This window comes from Macaca mulatta, chromosome X (assembly GCF_049350105.2).
Source record: "Macaca mulatta isolate MMU2019108-1 chromosome X, T2T-MMU8v2.0, whole genome shotgun sequence".
NCBI lineage: Eukaryota > Metazoa > Chordata > Mammalia > Primates > Cercopithecidae > Macaca > Macaca mulatta.
Genome location: NC_133426.1, coordinates 52085779 through 52110178, shown reverse-complemented (window position 1 = coordinate 52110178; position 24400 = coordinate 52085779). Strand labels below are relative to the sequence as shown.

The window sequence follows — 24400 nt, the reverse complement described above, 5'->3', positions numbered from 1 at the left end:
TTATGCACATGTACCCTACAACTTAAAGTATACTAATAATAAATAAATTTAAAAAAAATTTAGTCATTAGTATGGTGAATTACATTGATTGATTTTTTACTATTTAATCCACTTGGATTACTGGGATAAACCTGCTTGGTGATGATATTTTACTCTTTATTATATATTGATGAATTCTTTTTGCTAATATTTTGTTAAGGATTTTTATGACTGTATTTATAAGAGATATTGATCAATAGTTTACTTATAATGTTTTTGTATGGTTTAATATTAGGCTAATGCTGGCCTCATAAAACATGTTGAGAGGTGTTCTCTCCTTTTCTGTTTTCTGGGAGAAAATGTGGAGAATTGATGTTGGGTTTTTTTCAAGTTTTGGTAAAACTCACCAGTGAAACCATCTGGGTCTGAAATAGCTTTTTTTTGGAAGGTTTTTAATTTTGTTTGTTTGTTTTTACTATAAATTCAATTTAATATGTCCAGGGATGTTCAGATTATCTCTTTCTCTTCTTTAGTAAGTTTTTTATTTATTATTATTATACTTTAAGTTCTAGGGTACATGTGCATAACTTGCAGGTTTGTTACATATGTATACTTGTGCCATGTTGGTGTGTGGCACCCATCAACTCGTCAGCACCCATCAACTCGTCATTTACATCAGGTATAACTCCCAATGCAATCCTTCTCCCCTCCCCCCTCCCCATGATAGGCCCCGGTGTGCGATGTCCCACTTCCCGAGTCCAAGTGATCTCATTGTTCAGTTCCCACCTATGAGTGAGAACATGCGGTGTTTGGTTTTCTGTTCTTGTGATAGTTTGCTAAGAATGATGATTTCCAGCTGCATCCATGTCCCTACAAAGGACACAAACTCATCCTTTTTTATGGCTGCATAGTATTCCATGGTGTATATGTGCCATATTTTCTTAATCCAGTCTGTCACTGACGGACATTTGGGTTGATTCCAAGTCTTTGCTATTGTGAATAGTGCTGCAATAAACATACGTGTGCATGTGTCTTTATAGCAGCATGATTTATAATCCTTTGGGTATATACCCAGTAATGGGATGGCTGGATCATATGGTACTTCTAGTTCTAGATCCTTGAGGAATCGCCATACTGTTTTCCATAATGGTTGAACTAGTTTACACTCCCACCAAAAGTGTAAAAGTGTTCCTATTTCTCCACATCCTCTCCAGCACCTGTTGTTCCCTGACTTTTTAATGATCGCCATTCTATCTGGTGTGAGATGGTATCTCATTGTGGTTTTGATTTGCATTTCTCTGATGGCCAGTGATGATGAGCATTTTTTCATGTGTCTGTTGGCTGTATGAATGTCTTCTTTTGAGAAATGTCTGTTCATATTCCTTGCCCACTTTTTGATGGGGTTGTTTGTTTTTGTAAATTTGTTTGAGTTCTTCATAGGTTCTGGATATTAGCCCTTTGTCAGATGAGTAGATTGCAAAAATTTTCTCCCACTCTGTAGGTTGCCTGTTCACTCTGATGGTAGTTTCTTTTGCTGTGCAGAAGCTTTTTAGTTTAATGAGATCCCATTTGTCAATTTTGGCTTTTGCTGCTGTTGCTTTTGGTGTTTTAGACATGAAGTCTTTGCCCATGCCTATGTCCTGAATGGTACTACCTAGGTTTTCCTCTAGGGTTTTTATGGTATTACGTCTAACATTTAAGTCTCTAATCCATCTTGAATTAATTTTCGAATAAGGAGTAAGGAAAGGATCCAGTTTCAGCTTTCTACTTATGGCTAGCCAATTTTCCCAGCACCATTTATTAAATAGGGAATCCTTTCCCCATTTCTTGTTTCTCTCAGGCTGTAGACGTGTGGTATTATTTCTGAGGACTCTGTTCTGTTCCATTGGTCTATATCTCTGTTTTGGTACCAGTACCATGCTGTTTTGGTTACTGTAGCCTGGGAGTATAGTTTGAAGTCAGGTAGCGTGATGCCTCCAGCTTTCTCCTTTTGACTTAGGATTGTCTTGGAGATGCGGGCTCTTTTTTGGTTTCACATGAACTTTAAAGCAGTTTTTTCCAATTCTGTGAAGAAACTCATTGGTAGCTTGATGGGGATGGCATTGAATCTATAAATAACCTTCGGCAGTATGGCCATTTTCATGATATTGATTCTTCCTATCCATGAGCATGGTATGTTCTTCCATTTTTTTGTGTCCTCTTTTATTTCACTGAGCAGTGGTTTGTAGTTCTCCTTGAAGAGGTCCTTTACATCCCTTGTAAGTTGGATTCCTAGGTATTTTATTCTCTTTGAAGCGATTGTGAATGGAAGTTCATTCATGATTTGGCTCTCTGTTTGTCTGTTACTGGTGTATAAGAATGCTTGTGATTTTTGTACATTAATTTTGTATCCTGAGACTTTGCTGAAGTTGCTTATCAGCTTAAGGAGATTTTGGGCTGAGACAATGGGGTTTTCTAAATATACAATCATGTCATCTGCAAACAGGGACAATTTGACTTCTTCTTTTCCTAACTGAATACCCTTGATTTCTTGCTCTTGCCTGATTGCCCTAGGCAGCACATCCAACACTATGTTGACTAGGAGTGGTGAGAGAGGGCATCCCTGTCTTGTGCCAGTTTTCAAAGGGAATTTTTCCAGTATTTGCCCATTCAGTATGATATTGGCTGTGGGTTTGTCATAAATAGCTCTTATGATTTTGAGACACGTTCCATCAATACCGAATTTATTGAGCGTTTTTAGCATGGAGGGCTGTTGAATTTTGTCAAAGACCTTTTCTGCATGTATTGAGATAATCATGTGGTTCTTGTCTTTGGTTCTGTTTATATGCTGGATTATGTTTATTGATTTGCAAATGTCGAACCAGCCTTGCATCCCAGGGATGAAGCCCACTTGATCATGGTGGATAAGCTTTCTGATGTGCTGCTGGATCCAGTTTGCCAGTATTTTATTGAGGATTTTTGCATCGATGTTCATCAGGGATATTGGTCTAAAATTCTCTTTTTTTGTTGTGTCTCTGCCAGGCTTTGGTATCACGATGATGCTGGCCTCATAAAATGAGTTAGGGAGGATTCCCTCTTTTTCTATTGATTGGAATAGTTTCAGAAGGAATGGTACCAGCTCCTCCTTGTACCTCTGGTAGAATTCAGCTGTGAATCCCTCTGGTCCTGGACTTTTTTTCATTGGTAGGCTATTAATTATTGCCTCAATTTCAGAGCCTGCTCTTGGTCTATTCAGGGATTCAACTTCTTCCTGGTTTAGTCTTGGAAGAGTGTAAGTGTCCAGGAAATTATCCATTTCTTCTAGATTTTCTAGGTTATTTGCGTAGAGGTGTTTATAGTATTCAGTGATGGTAGTTTGTATTTCTGTGGGGTCGGTGGTGATATCCCCTTTATCATGTTTGTTTTTTGTTTTTTTTTTATTGAAACAATAAGGTTATCTTTATTGTTCTATTTTTTTCTATTTCTTTTTTTTTATTATTATACTTTGAGTTCTAGGGTACATGTGCATAATGTGCAGGTTTGTTACATATGTATACTTGTGCCATGTTGGTGTGCTGCAGCCATCAACTCATCAGCACCCATCAACTCGTCATTTACATCAGGTATAACTCCCAATGCAATCCCTCCCCCCTCCCCCCTCCCCAAGATAGGCCCCGGTGTGTGATGTTCCCCTTCCCCAGTCAGGACCCTCAGCTGTAGGTCTTTTGGAGATTGCTTGAGGTCCACTCCAGACCCTGTTTGGCTGGGTATCAGCCACAGAGCCTGCAGAAGAGAGAATATTGCTGAACAGCAAGTGTACCTGTCTGATTCTTGCTTTGGAAGCTTCCTCTCAGGGGTGTACTCCAGTCTGTGAGGTGGGGGGTGTCAGACTGCCCCTAGTGGAGGATGTCTCCCAGTTAGGCTACTCAGGGGTCAGGGACCCAGTTGAACAGGCAGTCTGTCCCTTCTCAGATCTCAACCTCCGTGTTGGGAGATCCACTGCTCTCTTCAAAGCTGTCAGACAGAGTCGTTTGGGTCTGCAGAGGTTTCTGCTGCTTTTGTTGTTGTTTAGTTGTGCCCTGTCCCCAGAGGTGGAGTCTACAGAGACAGGCAGGTTTCCTTGAGCTGCTGTGAGCTCTACCCAGTTCGAGCATCCCAGTGGCTTTGTTTACCTACTTAAGCCTCAGCAATAGCGGGCTCCCCTTCCCCAGCCTCGCTCCTGCCTTGTGCTTAGATCGCAGACTGCTGTGCTAGCAATGAGGGAGGCTCCGTGGGCATGGGACCCTCCCAGCCAGGTGTGGGATACAATCTCCTGGTGTGCCCGTTTGCTTAAAGCGCAGTATTGGGGTGGGAGTTACCCGATTTTCCAGGTGTTGTGTGTCCTGTTCCCCTGGCTAGGAAAAGTGATTCCCTTCCCCCTTGCGCTTCCCAGGTGAGGCGATGCCTCGCCCTGCTTCAGCTCTCTCTGGTCGGGCTGCAGCAGCTGACCAGCACCGATTGTCCGGCACTCCGTAGTGAGTTGAACCCAGTACCTCAGTTGAAAATGCAGAAATCACCGGTCTTCTGTGTAGCTGGTGCTGGGAGTTGGAGACTGGAGCTGTTCCTATTCGGCCGTCTTGCTGCGCCCTCCTTTAGTAAGTTTTGGTAGTAAGTGTTTTTTTTCTCTGAGGAATTGGTTTAATTCACCAAAAATTTAAAATTGAATGACCAAACTTGTTCATTGTTTTTCCTTATCATCTGTTTAACAGCTGTGTGATCAGTAATCATTTCCTTACTTTTATTCGTGATATTGGTAATAAGTGTTTTCCTCTCTCATTCTCTTTGGTTTCAATAATCAACTTTTGCTTTCATTGATTTTCTTTATTGTTTTCCCGTTTGCAATTTCATTGATATCTACTCTATTTTTTTTTTTTATTATTTTCTCCCTTCTGTTTAAGTTAAATTTTCTCTTCTTTCTGTACTAGGGTGTGGTCTTAATAAACAGATTTTAGGTATATTTTTTCTTTTCCAACATATACTTTCAGTGCTATACAGTTTCTCTTCTTTTAAAGGCAACAGTCAAATTGAATTGGAGCCCACTTTAATTGAATATGACCTCATATTAACATGATTGCATCCACAAAGACTCTATTTGCAAATAAGGTCACATCTATCCATAGGTACTAGAGGTAAGAACATCAGATATCTTTTGGGGCGACACAATTCAATCCATAACGATTTTGTGATGAGAATTTACTCCAACTCTTTTTTTTTTTTTTTTTTTAATTTATTTATTATTATTATACTTTAAGTTGTAGGGTACATGTGCATAACGTGCAGGTTTGTTACATATGTATACTTGTGCCATGATGCTGTGCTGCACCCATCAACTCGTCATTTACATCAGGTATAACTCCCAATGCAATCCCTCCCCCCTCCCCCCTCCCCATGATAGGCCCCGGTGTGTGATGTTCCCCTTCCTGAGTCCGAGTGATCTCATTGTTCAGTTCCCACCTATGAGTGAGAACATGCGGTGTTTGGTTTTCTGTTCTTGTGATAGTTTGCTAAGAATGATGGATTCCAGCTGCATCCAAGTCCCTACAAAGGACTCAAACTCATCCTTTTTTATGGCTGCATAGTATTCCATGGTGTATATGTGCCACATTTTCTTAATCCAATCTGTCACTGATGGACATTTGGGTTGATTCCAAGTCTTTGCTATTGTGAATAGTGCTGCAATAAACATACGTGTGCATGTGTCTTTATAGCAGCATAATTTATAATCCTTTGGGTATATACCCAGTAATGGGATGGCTGGGTCATATGGTACATCTAGTTCTAGATCCTTGAGGAATCGCCATACTGTTTTCCATAATGGTTGAACTAGTTTACAATCCCACCAACAGTGTAAAAGTGTTCCTATTTCTCCACATCCTCTCCAGCACCTGTTGTTTCCTGACTTTTTAATGATTGCCATTCTAACTGGTGTGAGATGGTATCTCATTGTGGTTTTGATTTGCATTTCTCTGATGGCCAGTGATGATGAGCATTTTTTCATGTGTCTGTTGGCTGTATGAATGTCTTCTTCTGAGAAATGTCTGTTCATATCCTTTGCCCACTTTTTGATGCGGTTGTTTGTTTTTTTCTTGTAAATTTGTTTGAGTTCCTTGTAGGTTCTGGATATTAGCCCTTTGTCAGATGAGTAGATTGCAAAAATTTTCTCCCATTCTGTAGGTTGCCTGTTCACTCTGATGGTAGTTTCTTTTGCTGTGCAGAAGCTCTTTAGTTTAATGAGATCCCATTTGTCAATTTTGGCTTTTGTTTCCGTTGCTTTTGGTGTTTTAGACATGAAGTCTTTGCCCATGCCTATGTCCTGAATGGTACTACCTAGGTTTTCCTCTAGGATTTTTATGGTATTAGGTCTAACATTTAAGTCTCTAATCCATCTTGAATTAATTTTCGTATAAGGAGTAAGGAAAGGATCCAGTTTCAGCTTTCTACTTATGGCTAGCCAATTTTCCCAGCACCATTTATTAAATAGGGAATCCTTTCCCCATTTCTTGTTTCTCTCAGGTTTGTCAAAGATCAAATGGCTGTAGATGTGTGGTATTATTTCTGAGGACTCTGTTCTGTTCCATTGGTCTATATCTCTGTTTTGGTACCAGTACCATGCTGTTTTGGTTACTGTAGCCTTGTAGTATAGTTTGAAGTCAGGTAGCGTGATGCCTCCAGCTTTGTTCTTTTGACTTAGGATTGTCTTGGAGATGCGGGCTCTTTTTTGGTTCCATATGAACTTTAAAGCAGTTTTTTCCAATTCTGTGAAGAAACTCATTGGTAGCTTGATGGGGATGGCATTGAATCTATAAATTACCTTGGGCAGTATGGCCATTTTCACGATATTGATTCTTCCTATCCATGAGCATGGTATGTTCTTCCATTTGTTTGTGTCCTCTTTTATTTCACTGAGCAGTGGTTTGTAGTTCTCCTTGAAGAGGTCCTTTACATCCCTTGTAAGTTGGATTCCTAGGTATTTTATTCTCTTTGAAGCAATTGTGAATGGAAGTTCATTCCTGATTTGGCTCTCTGTTTGTCTGTTACTGGTGTATAAGAATGCTTGTGATTTTTGCACATTAATTTTGTATCCTGAGACTTTGCTGAAGTTGCTTATCAGCTTAAGGAGATTTTGGGCTGAGACAATGGGGTTTTCTAAATATACAATCATGTCATCTGCAAACAGGGACAATTTGACTTCTTCTTTTCCTAACTGAATACCCTTGATTTCTTGCTCTTGCCTGATTGCCCTAGCCAGAACTTCCAACACTATGTTGAATAGGAGTGGTGAGAGAGGGCATCCCTGTCTTGTGCCAGTTTTCAAAGGGAATTTTTCCAGTTTTTGCCCATTCAGTATGATATTGGCTGTGGGTTTGTCATAAATAGCTCTTATTATTTTGAGGTACGTTCCATCAATACCGAATTTATTGAGCGTTTTTAGCATGAAGGGCTGTTGAATTTTGTCAAAAGCCTTTTCTGCATCAATTGAGATAATCATGTGGTTCTTGTCTTTGGTTCTGTTTATATGCTGGATTATGTTTATTGATTTGCGAATGTTGAACCAGCCTTGCATCCCAGGGATGAAGCCCACTTGATCATGGTGGATAAGCTTAAAAATATGGAACGCTTCACGAATTTGCGTGTCATCCTTGCGCAGGGGCCATGCTAATCTTCTCTGTATCGTTCCAATTTTAGTATATGTGCTGCCGAAGCGAGCACTCCAACTCTTAATCTTGTTTCTTTATAGGTAAGTTGTTCATTTTCTCTGGTTGCCTTCAAGATTTTCCCTTTGTCTTTGTTTTTCAGGAGTTATATTTTGATATGCCTAGGAATGTGTGAGTGTGTGTTTTTATTTGGTTTTTATTTATTTGGTTTTATTTTATTTTTATTTTACTCTGTTTGTTGTTCTCCCAGCTTCTTGGATCTTTGCTTTCATGTCGATCACTAATACTGGAAAAATACACCCATTGTTTTTTCAAATATTTTCTCTGTATTATTTTTATTTCTGTGATTTCAATTACTTACGTGTTACATCATTTGCTATTACCCCACATCTCCTAGATTTTCTGTTCTGTTTTTTACACTCTTTGTGTAATTTCTATAGTTCTATTTTCAAGTTCACTAATTTATCCCTTTGCTCTGTAAATCAGTGATGATCCTCTAAAAGACATTTTTCATATTTGTTGTCATGTTTCTTATTTCTACTATTTTTCTTGGTTTCACATTTATGATTTCAATCTCTTTACTGAAATCACCTATCTACTCTTGCATGTGCTCTACCTTTTCTATTAGAGCTTTTAACATATTAATCATGGTTATTTTAAATTCCCCATATGATAGCTCCAACATATGTATCATTGCTGAGTTTGGTTCTGATTACTTGTTTGTCTCATCAGACTGTGTTTTTTTTTTTTTTTTTTTTCTGTTTTGTTTTGTCTTGCCTTTTGTCATCCTTTGTAAATTTTTGCTGAAATCCTGAAGTCTCATTTAGGGCAGTAGACATGAGGTAAATAGGCCTTTAATATGGGTGTTTATGTTAAAATACCCAGGAATTGTACTGTGTTTGCTATAGTTGAAATTTTATTGTTGTTGTGGCAGAGGTTTTATATTTCTCTACTGGAATTGTTTTTGTCTGTCACATCGCTTTTTGGTTTTCTCTTTGTCTTGCTCAGAAGACAGTCTCCCTCTTGCAGCTCTCCCAGTTGTAATCCATTGTTATTATGACTCTTCTTTCTTTCTTTCTTTCTTTCTTTCTTTCTTTCTTTCTTTCTTTCTTTCTTTCTTTCTTTCTTTCTTTCTTTCTTTCTTTCTTTCTTTTCACCTTGGAGATAGAGACATAATGTTCTTATTATGTCTCAGTCTTTGGAGTACACAGCAGGCCTGTCTCTCAGGGTGGGGCCCTTACAGGCTTTTCTATCACTCTTGGATGGCTAGAGCTTTCACCATCCTCACTGAATTCCCCGAGCTGCCGTGGATATCAACCGAATGTTCTGTCTTCAACTTGAGGACCTTCCTTTTGCAGATTAAGACTTTTATGGTTTTTTTTGACATAGGTGAGATTGTGGATGTGGATCTGAGCATTTCTCCAGCTGCCGTGGTATTTCACTAATGCCCCCAGTGATATTCTGCACCCTGCTAATTAGGAATTTTTTTTCTATAAGGTAAAAGGGTCTGAGAAGATATCCCAGTGACTTGCTGTTCCATTGCCCCAATCATCACTATGGGAGAGGGAGGTAATTTTTCTAGGTTATTCTTTATTCTCACTTTGAGAGCCTAGTGGAGTTCCTTTAAAAGCCTGCATAAGAGTGGTATCCCCCTCTATAAGTGTGGCCTCCAGGAATTCACACTTTCTAGCTATATTTGGAGGCTATATTTGGTCTCCAACACTTTACTAAAATTTCTATTTTAATCTTCATACCAGCTTATACGAAATTCAACACCTTCTTCCCTAGATAGTAAGATGCTCAAGGCATTGTGTGTCTGTCTCAAAATTTCAGGAAGGCTGTTATTTCTGTGAACCCAGATCCATGCTGGAATCAGATAACAAAATTAATATACTGTCTGTCCAGCTGTTTTCTTTATTGTGAGTATAAGTCTTACCTCTTTCTCTCTTTCCATCTTTGAGCTGAAACTTGAAGTCCAGCCTTCATGTGTGTGTGTACCCATGGGGTATACTTTTATTTGTAGAGGATTTCACAACCAACTTTTTTTTTTAGCATAGTACCCAATAAGTAGTTTTTTGATCCTCAACCTCCTCCCACCATTCAGCTGCAAGTAGGCCCCAGCATGTATTGTTTCCTTCTTGGCGTCCATGTGTACTCAATGTTTAGCTCCCACTTATAAGTGAGAATATATGATATTTTATTCCCTGTTCCTGCATGAATTCACATAGGATAATGGCGTCCAGCTGCATCCATGCTGCTGCAAAGGACATGATTTCACTCTTTTTTATGACTGTGTAGCATTCCCTCATATACATGTACCACATTTTGTTTATCAAGTCCACCTTTGATGGGCTCTATGTTGCTTCCATATCTTTGCTATTGTGAATAGTGCTGCAATGAACATACACATTCATGTGTCTTTATGGTAGAACAATTTATATTCTTTTGGATATATAGCCAGTAATGGAATTGCTGGGTTGAATAGTAGTTCTGTTTTAAGTTCTTTGAGAAATCTCCAAACTGCTTTCCTCAGTGGCTAAGCTAATTTACATACCCACCAACAGTGTATAAGCATTCCTTTTTTTCTGAAGCCTGGCCAGCATCAGTAGTTTTTGGACTTTTAAATAATAACCATTGTGCCTGGTGTGAGATAGTATCTCATTGTGATTTCAATTTGCATTTCTCTAATTATTAGTGCTGTGGAGCATTTTTTTTTTTTTTTGCCTTTTTCCACAATGTTTACTTAACTTCTTTCTTTTTTTTTTTTTATTATACTTTAAGTTCTAGGGTACATGTGCATAGCGTGCAGGTTTGTTACATATGTATACTTGTGCCATGTTGCTGTGCTGCACCCATCAACTCGTCAGCACCCATCAACTCGTCATTTACATCAGGTATAACTCCCAATGCAATCCCTCCCCCCTCTCCCCTCCCCGTGATAGGCCCCAGTGTATGATGTTCCCCTTACCGAGTCCAAGTGATCTCATTGTTCAGTTCCCACCTATGAGTGAGAACATGCGGTGTTTGGTTTTCTGTTCTTGCGATAGTTTGCTGAGAATAATGGTTTCCAGCTGCATCCATGTCCCTACAAAGGACACAAACTCATCCATTTTTATGGCTGCATAGTATTCCATGGTGTATATGTGCCATATTTTCTTAATCCAGTCTGTTACTGATGGACGTTTGGGTTGATTCCAAGTCTTTGCTGTTGTGAATAGTGCCGCAATAAACATACGTGTGCATGTGTCTTTATAGTAGCATGACTTATAATCCTTTGGGTATATACCCAGTAATGGGATGGCTGGATCATATGGTACTTCTAGTTCTAGATCCTTGAGGAATCGCCATACTGTTTTCCATAATGGTTGAACTAGTTTACACTCCCACCAAAAGTGTAAAAGTGTTCCTATTTCTCCACATCCTCTCCAGCACCTGTTGTTTCCTGAATTTTTAATGATTACCATTCTAACTGGTGTGAGATGGTATCTCATTGTGGTTTTGATTTGCATTTCTCTGATGGCCAGTGATGATGAGCATTTTTTCATGTGTCTGTTGGCTGTATGAATGTCTTCTTTTGAGAAATGTCTGTTCATATCCTTTGCCCACTTTTTGATGGGGTTGTTTTTTTTTTCCTGTAAATTTGTTTGAATTCTTTGTAGGTTCTGGATATTAGCCCTTTGTCAGATGAGTACATTGCAAAAATTTTCTCCCATTCTGTAGGTTGCCTGTTCACTCTTGTGGTAGTTTCTTTTGCTGTGCAGAAGCTCTTTAGTTTAGTTAGATGCTATTTGTCAATTTTGGCTTTTGTTTCCGTTGCTTTTGGTGTTTTAGACATGAAGTCCTTGCCCATGCCTATGTCCTGAATGGTATTCCCTAGGTTTTCTTCTAGGGTTTTTATGGTATCAGGTCTAACATTTAAGTCTCTAATCCATCTTGAATTAATTTTCGTATAAGGAGTAAGGAAAGGATCCAGTTTCAGCTTTCTACTTATGGCTAGCCAATTATCCCAGCACCATTTATTAAATAGGGAATCCTTTCCCCATTTCTTGTTTTTCTGAGGTTTGTCAAAGATCAGATGGCTGTAGATGTGTGGTATTATTTCTGAGGACTCTGTTCTGTTCCATTGGTCTATATCTCTCTTTTGGTACCAGTACCATGCTGTTTTGGTTACCGTAGCCTTGGAGTACAGTTTGAAGTCAGGTAGCGTGATGCCTCCAGCTTTGTTCTTTTGACTTAGGATTCTCATGGCAATGTAGGCTCTTTTTTGGTTCCATATGAACTTTAAAGCAGTTTTTTTCCAATTCTGTGAAGAAACTCATTGGTAGCTTGATGGGGATGGCATTGAATGTATAAATTACCTTAAGCAGTATGGCCATTTTCACGATATTGATTCTTCCTATCTATGAGCATGGTATGTTCTTCCATTTGTTTGTGTTCTCTTTTGTTTCACTGAGCAGTGGTTTGTAGTTCTCCTTGAAGAGGTCCTTTACATCCCTTGTAAGTTGGATTCCTAGGTATTTCACTCTCTTTGAAGCAATTGTGAATGGAAGTTCATTCCTGATTTGGCTCTCTGTTTGTCTGTTACTGGTGTATAAGAATGCTTGTGATTTTTGTACATTAATTTTGTATCCTGAGACTTTGCTGAAGTTTCTTAGCAGCTTAGGGAGATTTTGGGCTGAGACAATGGGGTTTTCTAAATATACAATCATGTCATCTGCAAACAGGGACAATTTGACTTCTTCTTTTCCTAACTGAATACCCTTGATTTCTTTCTCTTGCCTGATTGCCCTAGCCAGAAATTCCAACACTATGTTGAATAGGAGTGGTGAGAGAGGGCATCCCTTCTTGTGCCAGTTTTCAAAGGGAATTTTTCCAGTTTTTGCCCATTCAGTATGATATTGGCTGTGGGTTTGTCATAAATAGCTCTTATTATTTTGAGACACGTTCCATCAATACCGAATTTATTGAGCATTTTTAGCATGAAAGGCTGTTGAATTTTGTCAAAGGCCTTTTCTGCATGTATTGAGATAATCATGTGGTTTTTGTCTTTGGTTCTGTTTATATGCTGGATTATGTTTATTGATTTGCATATGTTGAACCAGCCTTGCATCCCAGGGATGAAGCCCACTTGATCATGGTAGATAAGCTTTTTGATGTGCTGCTGGATCCAGTTTGCCAGTATTTTATTGAGGATTTTTGCATCGATGTTTATCAGAGATATTGGTCTAAAATTCTCTTTTTTGTGTGTGTCTCTGCCAGGCTTTGGTATCAGGATGATGTTGGCCTCATAAAATGAGATAGGGAGGATTCCCTCTTTTTCTATTGATTGGAAGAGTTTCAGAAGGAATGGTACCAGCTCCTCCTTGTACCTCTGGTAGAATTCAGCTGTGAATCTATCTGGTCCTGGACTTTTTTTCATTGGTAGGCTATTAATTATTGCCTCAATTTCAGAGCCTGCTATTGGTCTATTCAGGAATTCAGCTTCTTCCTGGTTTAGTCTTGGGAGAGTGTAAGTGTCCAGGAAATTATCCATTTCTTCTAGGTTTTCTAGTTTATTTGCATAGAGGTGTTTATAGTATTCTCTGATGGTAGTTTGTATTTCTGTGGGGTCGGTGGTGATATCCCCTTTATCACTTTTTATTGTGTCTATTTGATTCTTCACTCTTTTCTTCTTTTTTAGTCTTGCTAGCGGTCTATCAATTTTGTTGATCTTTTCAAAAAACCAACTCCTGGATTCATTGATTTTTTGGAGGGTTTTTTGTGTGTCTATCTCCTTTAGTTCTGCTCTGATCTTAGTTATTTCTTGCCTTCTGCTAGCTTCTGAATGTGTTTGCTCTTGCTTCTCTCGTTCTTTTAATTGTGATGTTAGAGTGTCAGTTTTAATTCTTTCCAGCTTTCTGTTGTGGGCATTTAGTGCTATAAATTTCCCTCTACACACTGCTTTAAATGTGTCCCAGAGATTCTGGTATGTTGTATCTTTGTTCTCATTGGTTTCAAAGAACATCTTTATTTCTGCCTTTATTTTGTTATGTACCCAGTAGTCATTCAGGAGCAGGTTGTTCAGTTTTCATGTAGTTGAGCCGTTTTGATTGAGTTTCTTAGTCCTGAGATCTAGTTTGATTGCACTGTGGTCTGAGAGACAGTTTGTTATAATTTCTGTTCTTGTACATTTGCTGAGCAGTGCTTTACTTCCAATTACGTGGTCGATTTTGGAGTAAGTACGATGTGGTGCTGAGAAGAATGTATATTCTGTTGATTTGGGGTGGAGAGTTCTATAGATGTCTATTAGGTCTGCTTGCTGCAGAGATGAGTTCAATTCCTGGATATCCTTGTTAACTTTCTGTCTCGTTGATCTGTCTAACGTTGACAGTGGAGTGTTGAAGTCTCCCATTATTATTGTATGGGAGTCTAAGTCTCTTTGTAAGTCTCTAAGGACTTGCTTTATGAATCTGGGTGCTCCTGTATTGGTTGCATATATATTTAGGATAGTTATCTCTTCCTGTTGAATTGATCCCTTAACCATTATGTAATGGCCTTCTTTGTCTCTTTTGATCTTTGATGGTTTAAAGTCTGTTTTATCAGAGACTAGTATTGCAACCCCCGCTTTTTTTTGTTCTCCATTTGCTTGGTAAATCTTCCTCCATCCCTTTATTTTGAGCCTATGTATGTCTCTGCGTGTGAGATGGGTCTCCTGAATACAGCAGACTGATGGGTCTTGACCCTTTATCCAGTTTGCCAGTCTGTGTCTTTTAATTGGAGCATTTAGTCCATTTACATTTAAGGTTAAGATTGTTATGCGTGAACCTGATCCTGCCATTATGATATTAACTGGTTATTTTGCTCGTTAGTTGATGCAGTTTCTTCCTAGCCTCGATGGTCTTTACATTTTGGCATGTTTTTCAATGGCTGGTACCGGTTGTTCCTTTCCATGTTTAGTGCTTCCTTCAGGGTCTCTTGTAAGGCAGGTCTAGTGGTGACAAAATCTCTAAGCATTTGCTTATCTCTAAAGGATTTTATTTCTCCTTCACTTATGAAACTTAGTTTGGCTGGATATGAAATTCTGGGTTGAAAATTCTTTTCTTTCAGAATGTTGAATATTGGCCCCCACTCTCTTCTGGCTTGTAGAGTTTCTGCCGAGAGATCTGCTGTTAGTCTGATGGGCTTCCCTTTGTGGGTAACCCGACCTTTCTCTCTGGCTGCCCTTAAGATTTTTTCCTTCATTTCAACTTTGGCGAATCTGGCAATTATGTGTCTTGGAGTTGCTCTTCTCGAGGAGTATCTTTGTGGCATTCTCTGTATTTCCTGGATTTCAATGTTGGCCTGCCCTACTAGGTTGGGGAAGTTCTCCTGGATGATATCCTGAAGAGTGTTTTCCAACTTGGTTCCATTTTCCCCCTCACTTTCAGGCACCCCAATCAGACGTAGATTTGGTCTTTTTACATAATCCCATACTTCTTGCAGGCTTTGTTCATTTCTTTTTCTTCTTTTTTCTTTTTGTTTCTCTTCTCGCTTCATTTCATTCATTTGATCCTCAATCGCAGATACTCTTTCTTCCAGTTGATCGAGTCGGTTACTGAAGCTTGTGCATTTGTCACGTATTTCTCGTGTCATGGTTTTCATCTCTGTCATTTCGTTTATGACCTTCTCTGCATTTATTACTCTAGCCATCAATTCTTCCACTTTTTTTTCAAGATTTTTAGTTTCTTTGCGCTGGGTACGTAATTCCTCCTTTAGCTCTGAGAAATTTGATGGACTGAAGCCTTCTTCTCTCATCTCGTCAAAGTCATTCTCCGTTCAGCTTTGATCCGTTGCTGGCGATGAGCTGCGCTCCTTTGCCAGGGGAGATGCGCTCTTATTTTTTGAATTTCCAGCTTTTCTGCCCTGCTTTTTCCCCATCTTTGTGGTTTTATCTGCTTCTGGTCTTTGATGATGGTGATGTACTGATGGGGTTTTGGTGTAGGTGTCCTTCCTGTTTGATAGTTTTCCTTCTAACAGTCAGGACTCTCAGCTGTAGGTCTGTTGGAGATTGCTTGAGGTCCACTCCAGATCCTGTTTGCCTGGGTATCAGCAGCAGAGGCTGCAGAAGATAGAATATTTCTGAACAGCGAGTGTACCTGTCTGATTCTTGCTTTGGAAGCTTCCTCTCAGGGGTGTACTCCACCCTGTGAGGTGTGGGGTGTCAGACTGCCCCTAGTGGGGGATGTCTCCCAGTTAGGCTACTCAGGGGTCAGGGACCCACTTGAGCAGGTAGTCTGTCCCTTCTCAGATCTCAACCTCCGTGTTGGGAGATCCACTGCTCTCTTCAAAGCTGTCAGACAGAGTCGTTTGCGTCTGCAGAGGTTTCTGCTGCGTTTGTTATTGTTTACTGTGCCCTGTCCCCAGAGGTGGAGTCTACAGAGACAGGCAGGTTTCCTTGAGCTGCTGTGAGCTCCACCCAGTTCGAGCTTCCCAGCAGCTTTGTTTACCTACTTAAGCCTCAGCAATGGCGGGCGCCTCTCCCCCAGCTTTGCTGCTGCCTTGCCGGTAGATCACAGACTGCTGTGCTAGCAATGAGGGAGGCTCCGTGGGTGTGGAACCCTCCCGGCCAGGTGTGGGATATGATCTCCTGGTGTGCCTGTTTGCTTTAATCGCAGTATTGGGGTGGGAGTTACCCGATTTTCCAGGTGTTGTGTGTCTCAGTTCCCCTGGCTAGGAAAAAGGATTCCCTTCCCCCTTGCACTTCCCAGGCAAGGCGATGCCTCGCCCTGCTTCAGCTCTCGCTGGTCGGGCTGCAGCAGCTGACCAGCACCGATCATCGGACACTCCCCAGTGAGATGAACCCAGTACCTCAGTTGAAAATGCAGAAATCACCGGTCTTCTGTGTCGCTCGCGCTGGGAGTTGGAGACTGGAGCTGTTCCTATTGGGCCATCTTGCTCCGCCCCCCCCTTTGTCTCTTTTGATCTTTGTTGGTTTAAAGTCTGTTTTATCAGAGACTAGGATTGCAGCCCCGGTTTTTTTTGTTTTGTTTTGTTTGCTTTCCATTTCCTTAGTAAATATTCCTCCATCCCTTTATTTTCAGCCTATGTGTGTCTTTTAATTGGGGCATTTAGCCTGTTTACATTTAAGGTTAATATTTTTATGTGTGAATTTGGTCCTGTCATTATGATGCTAGCTGGTTATTTTGCCTGTTTGTTGATGCAGTTTCTTCATAGCGTTGATGATCTTTACAATTTGGTATGTTTCACAGTGGCTGGTACTAGTTGATCCTTTCCACGTTTAGTGCTTCCTTCAGGAGCTCTTGTAAGGCAGGCCTGGTGGTGACAGAAATCTCTCATCATTTGCTTGTCTGTAAAGGATTTTATTTTTCCTTCACTTATGAAGATTGGCTTCACTGAATATGAAATTCTGTTTTGAAAATTCTTTTCTTTAAGAATGTTGAATATTGGCCCCCATTCTCTTCTGCCTTGTAAGGTTTCTGCTGAGAGATCCACTGTTAGTCTGATGGGCTTCCCTTTGTGGGTAACCCAACCTTTCTTTCTGGCTCCCCTTAACCTTTTTTCCTTTGTTTTAACCTTGGCGAATCTGATGATTATGTGTCTTGGGGTTGCTCGTCTTGAGGAGTATCTTTGTGTTATTCTCTGTATTTCCTGAATCTGAATGTTGCCCTGCCTTGCTAGGTTTGGGAGGTTCTCCTGTATAATATCCTGAAGAGTGTTTTCCAACTTGGTTCCATTCTCCCTGTCGCTTTCAGGTACCGCAGTCAAATGTAGTTTTGGTCTTTTCACACAGTCCCATATATCTTAGAGGATTTGTTCATTTATTTTCACTCTTTTTTCTCTAATCTTGTCGTCTCGCTTTATTTCATTGAGTTGATTTTCAATCTCTGATATCCTTTCTTCTGCTTGGTCAATTAGGCTATTGATACTTGTGTATGCTTCATGAAGTTCTCGTGCTGTGAATTTCAGCTCCATCAGAACATTTATGTTCTTCTCTAAACTGGTTATTCTAGTTAGCAATTCTTCTAACCTTTTATTAAGTTTCTTAGCTTCCTTGCATTGGGTTAGAACATGCTCCTTTAGCTCAGAGGAGTTTGATATTACCCACCTTCTGAAGCCTACTTCTGTCAGTTTGTCTAACTCATTCTCCATCCAGTTTTGTTCCCTTGCTGCGGAAGAGTTGTGATCCTTTGGAGGAGGAGAGGCATTCTGGTTTTTGGAATTTTCAGCCTTTTTCACTGGTTTCTCCCCATCTTCGTGGATTTATCTACCTTTGGTCTTTGAAGTCGGTGACCTTCAACTGGGGTCTCTGAGTGGATGTCCTTTTTGTTGATGTTGATACTATTCCTTTCCGTTTGTTAGTTTTCCTTCTAACAGTCAGCTCCCTCTGCTGCAGGTCTGCTGGAGTTTGCTGGAGGTCCACTCCAGACCCTTTTGGCCTGGGTATCACCAGCGAACAGCAAAGATTGCTGCCTGTTCCTTCCTCTGAAAGTTTCATCCCAAAGGGGCACCTGCCAGATGCCAACCAGAGCTCTCCTGTATGAAGCATCTGTCAGCCCCTACTGGAAGGTGTCTCCCAGTCAGGATACACAGGGGTCGGGGACCCACTTGAGGAGGCAGTCTGTCCTTTATCAGGGCTTGAACGCTGTGCTGGGACATCCACTGCTCTCTTCAGAGCTGCCAGTCAGGGACTTTTAAGTCTGCTGAAGCTGCGCCCCCAACCACCTCTTCCCTCAGGTGCTCTGTCCTGGGGGGTGGGGATTTTATCTATAAGTCACTGACTGGGGCTGCTGCCATTTTTTCAGAGTTCCCCTGCCCAAAGAGGAGGTAATCTTGAGAGGCAGTCTGGCCACAGTGGCCTTGCTGAGCTGCAGTGGGCTCTGCCTAGTTCAAACTTCCGAGCGGCTTTGTTACACTGTGAGGGTAAAACCACCTACTCAACCCTCAGCATTGGAGGACGCCCCTCCCCACCACCAAGCTCAGGTGTCCAAGGTTGAGCTCAGACTGCTGTGCTAGCAGTAAGAATTTCAAGCCAGTGGTTGTTAGCTTGCTGTGGGGGTGGGACCCACTGAGCCAGATCACTTGTCTCCCTGGCTTCAGCCCCCTTTCCAGGTTAGTGAACAGTTCTGTCTTGCTGTCATCCTGGACGCCAGTGGGATAAAAAAAAAAAAAAAAAAAAAAAAAAAAAACAAAAAAACTCCTGCAGCTAGCTTGGTGTCTGCCCAGATGGAATCCCAGTTTTGTGCTGGAAACCCAGGGCCCTGGTTGCATGGGCACCGGAGGGAATCTCCTGGTCCGCGGGTTGTGAAGACCGTGGGAAAAGCACAGTGTCTAGGCCAGAGTGCATGATACAGTCCCTAATGGCTTTCCTTGGTTAGGAGAGGGAGTCCCCCAATTCCTTGCGCTTACCAGGTGATGTGACGCCCCACCCTGCTTCGGCTCCCCCTCCTTGGGCTGCACCCACTGTCCAACCAGTCCCAATGAGATGAACTGGGTACCTCACTTGGAAATGCAGAAATTACCCGCCTTCTGTGTCAATTTCGCTGGGAGCTGCAGACCAGAGCTGTTCCCATTCGGCCATCTTTCCAGCAGTTCCTCATATCTAAAGTCCACTTTTTTTTTTTCTTATTTTCTTTGTGAATTTATTATTTCAACTGTTCATGCTGGACGCCTGGCAGTTTGATTTAACTTCCCTTAATGTTTTGGGACATCATTAGGAGAGGGAAATGAGGACCTGTAATTGTGTGTGCACACCCTGCAGGGGCTCCGGGTGGGCTGGAGTCTCCTTCCTGCTCCCCTTGCTCACATTCAAGGTCCCCAGGGCTGTCTGGGGTTGTCTTGGAGACTCAGGGAGCCAGTTCCTCCCCAGGGAGAAGAGGGCTCTGGTGGGCTTCCCTCTGCAAAGACAGAACGTGGGCATCAGTCTCTGGATCTCCCCTTCTCCTAAGTGATGGGCAAAGCTTCCACAGAGGTGTTGAGCTGGGTCGCAGCTGAGTGGATCCAGCACTTCAGGCTTGAGAACAAGAGGACTGAAGGTAGGGAGCCATGGGACCACTGAGAAGGACAGAGGCGGAGGTGGGAGGGGAGCAGAAACTGACATTACCACCTTCTCTGTCCTCTACAAACTGTCCAAGGACTTTCAGAGCCATATCCCTTCAACTTATCCCCCACCCCCCGAAATCTTCCTTCCCTCCAAAAAATGTTCAATTCTCCATCAAAACAATTCATCCTAGACCTGTCTCTCTCAGAGTACTCCTCACTCTGCAGGGAGAGCCGGGGGAAGTCCCTAACAGCATGCAGAAAGGATGGCAATTTGGAACACGGAGTGGATTACATGCCAAGGGCTTCCATGCAGTCACTCGCTTATACGCCTTCTACCCGTATCCTCACAGTGTCCTCCGGGAGTTCCAGCTAGCAGGTGAGCAGCCGGACGGCATCATCTTTGCTCTACTTCCCTGCTTGCTGGCTCTCGTTGTCCTTATTCTTGGAGAAAGAAAGTCCAAATTCTTAGCACAGTGTGCAAAGCATGAGCCCTCCAGGTCAGGGCCTGAATTAGGTTCTCTCTGAGTTCCCTCTAAGCCATAGCACTCTGTCCCACCAGCCCAGGACTCCCTGCCCCTCGTCCTTTCTTTCCTCCATAGAACGTACCACCATCTTGTATATTATACGTTTGGTGGTTGTCTAGCTTCCGCAAGTAAAATATAAGGTCCTGGGGGCCACACACATTTGACTGCTGTGTTCGTGGCTGTCTCTCTCATCAGTAGTGGACACACAGCGTTGCATAGAGATGGGGTTTTGCCATGTTGGCCAGGCTGGTCTCAAACTCTTGACCTCACGTGATCTGCCCGCCACAGCTGCCCAAAGTGCTGGGATTACAGGTGTGAACCACCGTGCCCAGCCCTCTTCCCTAGTCTTGATGTGTTCATCTGGGCAATGTGTGTAGGGGGTGAGGATAGGGAGGGGAGCTCTAAGGCGAATGTGCTAGGATTCTGCATTTGTCATCCTCAAAACAAATTTGTCACTGGGTAATTCTGCCTGTGATCCTGCATAATGTGCAAAGCCAGTAAGATGCCTTTACCTCGTCCCCAGGGAACATGCCTCCCAGCCACTTGCCCACACAGAAAGGCAGCCACCTCCCTGCTAAAGGGATCCCACGTCTGTCTCCTGTTTCCACACAATTACCTCGGGAAATGCCTGGCTTCCCATTTCCATTTGCAGCCACCGTGACAGTTTCAGCCTCTCCCCTCAGCCCACGTCCCTTGCTTGAGCAGCGAGATGTGAAGATGGACAGCCGCTTCAGAACTGCACAGACTGTCCTTAATCTAAGCCATTTAAAAGGCATTTGTGTTACATAAAACCCATTTCCGTAATTCTGTGCCCCTACTTCTTCGAAAGATGGTAACCCTAGGGAGGAGAAGAAATTAGCCAAGGAGAAGTTCAGATGTGCTAATATTTTAATCGCTCATTCTTTCATCACATTAGTCACATTCATTAAGTATGATTAATTTCAGGCTTTGTTGAAAACCCTATCAGTTTCCCTATCAGCCACACATCCATCTCTTGCCAAGCAGGCTGCTGCAGTAGCACCAAAAGTCTCCCAATGTTTTTTACACCTGGATTGTATTATGTGCCCCCTGAAAATTTGTAGAATTAATTGAACTCATTTGTTTCAAATACTTTGCAAAAGCCTGGGCTCTTGAGTCAGGTGACCTAAGTGTGATCCCAAGTCCTCCAATTGCTGGAGTCACTTGGGCAAGTGACTGATGCCCTCTGAGCCCTGGTGTCCTCATCTGAGGATGGAGATAAGAATACCTATCTCAAAGGTTGGTTGTGAAGATGAAAGAAGGCTTTCAAATTGCTAAGTTAGTTGGTTGTGATTGTAATTAAGGGCCCTTGGAGATGGATCATTCATCCATTCAGAAGATTTGTGTAAAGTCCACTTCTTTATTAGCATTGCCTATAAGGCCCTTCTTGACCTGGCCTCGGCAAATCTATTCTGTGCTTTCAAGTAAATCTCTTATTGTTTGGAGAGGCCTACTAGCCAGTAACTCTGATGTAGTTGCCTTGGTTCCCTGATGTCTAGCAACAAGTTTGAGATAGAGAAGTCCCTCAATAAACACAACTTGATATCATACACACACTAACACATCATGGGCATTATATTTCAGATATTACTATAGTCATTTAATCATAATACATACATTAGGGCGTTCCAAAATATATCCTCAAATGTGACAGAAACATGATCAGATGTTACAATTTTGATGTCATACACACACATTCTCAATCAGAAATTTGTGTTCCTCAGATGTCATAAACACGGACTATACATCTTACACATTCATCCAGATGTTACACATGTCACATACATCCTTTTAGATCATATGCACTTAGTGGAATGTCTCACTTGAAAGCCACATGCAGAGTCATTGTCATACTACACACTCAGATGATACAAATACTCATAGAGAAGTCACAACCACTCAGAAATCACACACACACTCTCAGAGGTAGTATGTTCACTCAGAGGTAACTAAACACTTATGCAGATGCTGCACTCACGCACTCATACTGATGTTATTTAGGTATTGTAGTATTATACACATTTTCACACTGATGTTTTCCACATTCCTTCATACGCTTATTTTATGTACACTTATTTAGAAGATGGTGAATTTTTAGATGGTTAATTTTAGGTGTCAATTTGACTGCATTCAGGGATGTCTAAATGTCTGGTGAAACATTGCTTCTGAGTGTGTCTATGAGGGTGTTTCCAGAGGAGACTGATATGTGAGTCAGTGGGCTACGAGAAGAAGTTTCACCATCAATGTGAGCAGGCATCATACAATTGGTTGGGGGCCTGCCTGGAACAAAACAGGTAGGACAAAACTCTCTCTTTCTCTCTCCCTCTCTCTCCCATTTTTGGAGTGGGATGCCTTTTCTTCTCCTGCCCGCGAACATAAGACCCTAGGTTCTTTGTCTTTTGGACTGTGGGACTTATACCAGTGGCCTCCTGAGGGCTCTTGGTCTTTTGGTCTCAGACTGGGGGCTGCACTGTAGGCTTCTCTGTTTCTGAAGCTTCCAGATTTGTATTGAGCCTTGCTACTGGTTTTGAGGAACAGTACTCACTTCTCTGGTTCTCCAGCTTTCGGATAGCCTATCATGGGACTTCTCCATTGCTATGATAATGTGAACCAATTCCCCCTAATAAATTCCCTTTCATGTATTCTAACCTTGGCTAAAACAACATATATTCACTGATGGTTCACTAAAACTCCAGTATCAATCTTATTAAGTACTTTAATTAACATATTTTCAAAAATCCACTTCCTTGAAAACCACGCACCAAAAAAAAAAAAAAAAAAAAAAAAAATTAAGAAGTTCCATCAGAGAATTCAATCATTTCATCAGTTGTGAAGTGTGTGGAGCTGGGATCTCTATGTACCTTTAGATCCAGATAAAATTATGTGTAACTGCATTCTGAAGGCCCCATGAGAATCACCCATCCTTCCTAAGGTTGTGTGAATTCTGGAGTAGCTTACTTTCTCATGATCATATCAGACTTTGAGTGTCTGCTTTCTTTATGCCCTAAAATATCAATCCAGACTTTGAACTCAGTCTTTCTACAATTCCCACTGCTATTGTTTAGATGTTTGTCTCCTCAAAATCTTGTTTTGAAATTTGAAGTGGGGCCTAATGGGAGGTGTTTGAGTTGTGGGGGCAGATCCTTCATGAGTAGATTACTGCTTTTCCTAGGGGTGAAGAGTGGGTAAATTCCTGCTCTGCTGGTTCCTGAAAGAGCCCTTCCCCTATAAGTGGATGCAGCCTCAGGTCCTCGCCAGATGCAGACGCTGGTGCCATCGTTTTTGTACAGCCATGAGAACAAATGTATAGCCATGAGAACCATGAGCCAAATAAACCTCTTTTACTTATGAATTACCAAGCCTCAGGTATTCTTTTATAACAACACAAATGGACTAAGACACCCACAAATAAATTTAAAAGAAATGTAATTTAGTCATAATTTGGAGAGCAGCAAACAACTTCAGCAATACAATGTGAGAAGTAGCAACTATATTCAGGAAAATTCTCCAAATTATCAATTCTGAGGATTTTTCTCTCCCCATGTTACTCAGTTCATCATTTTAGCCACAGTTTAATACCATGTTAATCATCACTCTCCTCTTACTCTTCCTTTTTACTCCATACCTTATCCTTCATAGCTTGTCCCTTAGTATTACAATTTTTTCTCATACTGCTTTGTGGACTAGTTCATCTTTCTAACCTTCTCTCCCACATTTATCACCATATTCTGTCACAAAGTTTAAATAGTGCAAAGAAGTCCTTTTATAACCAGAGCTAGAACTGCCATGAAGAAAGAATGAAGGAAGGTCAACAGAGTCTGGTGGACTTATGGGGCATCACTGAGCAAACAAATATATGCATATGGAAGTTCTGGAAAGAGAAAAGAGAGAGAATGAGGTAGAGAGATTATTTGAATAAATAATGGCTTAAAGAAATCAAAAATTTGAGGAAATACATTCATGTACAAATCCACAAATCTCAACAAACTCCAAGAAAGATAAAAGAGATATACAACAAGACACAGTATAATCAAACTGCCAAAAGTCAAAGATAGAATCTTGAAAGCAGCAAGAGAAAAATGACCTATCATGTACAAGGAATCCTCAATAATATTATCATTGGACTTCTCAGAAGAAACTTTGCAGACCAGAAGACAGTGTGATAATAAGTTTGAAGTGATGGAAAAA

The 24400-nt window shown here is 41.3% G+C and overlaps 1 non-coding gene across 1 annotated transcript; it reads right to left on the bottom strand.

Annotated features, from left to right (window-relative positions):
• Window positions 1-7600: 7600 nt before the first annotated feature.
• On the bottom strand, window positions 7601-7707 carry LOC144338860 (U6 spliceosomal RNA). The gene has a single exon (XR_013413245.1). It is a non-coding gene; the product is annotated as a U6 spliceosomal RNA (small nuclear RNA).
• Between the last annotated feature and the right edge of the window lie 16693 nt (window positions 7708-24400).